General features: G+C 60.3%; 1 protein-coding gene across 1 annotated transcript in view; it reads left to right on the top strand.

Moving 5' to 3' along the window:
* The window catches only part of DNTTIP1 (deoxynucleotidyltransferase terminal interacting protein 1), a 7,987-nt gene that overhangs the window by 3,607 nt on the left and 4,171 nt on the right, over positions 1 to 209 (top strand). The window lies entirely within an intron of this gene.

Below are 209 nucleotides of genomic sequence, written 5' to 3'. Positions count from 1 at the left end.
GGCTCGCTTGTTTTCTTCCTCCCCCACGCCCTTGTTTGTTATCTTGGAGCACGTACACACGGTCTGGCTAGCACACCGGAACATAAGTTAACGGCTTAGCGCAGCCTCCGAGGCGGTGGGTTTGCCTGGCTTGAGGTCTTGAGGTTGGAGAAACAGCAGGCAGAGCTGAGCCCTCCCGCCCCGCTGGGCAGCACCGCGGAATGCGCTTG

This window comes from Aptenodytes forsteri, unplaced genomic scaffold (genome assembly GCF_000699145.1).
Source record: "Aptenodytes forsteri isolate BGI_AS27 unplaced genomic scaffold, ASM69914v1 Scaffold483, whole genome shotgun sequence".
NCBI classification, from domain to species: domain Eukaryota; kingdom Metazoa; phylum Chordata; class Aves; order Sphenisciformes; family Spheniscidae; genus Aptenodytes; species Aptenodytes forsteri.
This window is presented reverse-complemented; position numbering and strand designations above follow the sequence as displayed.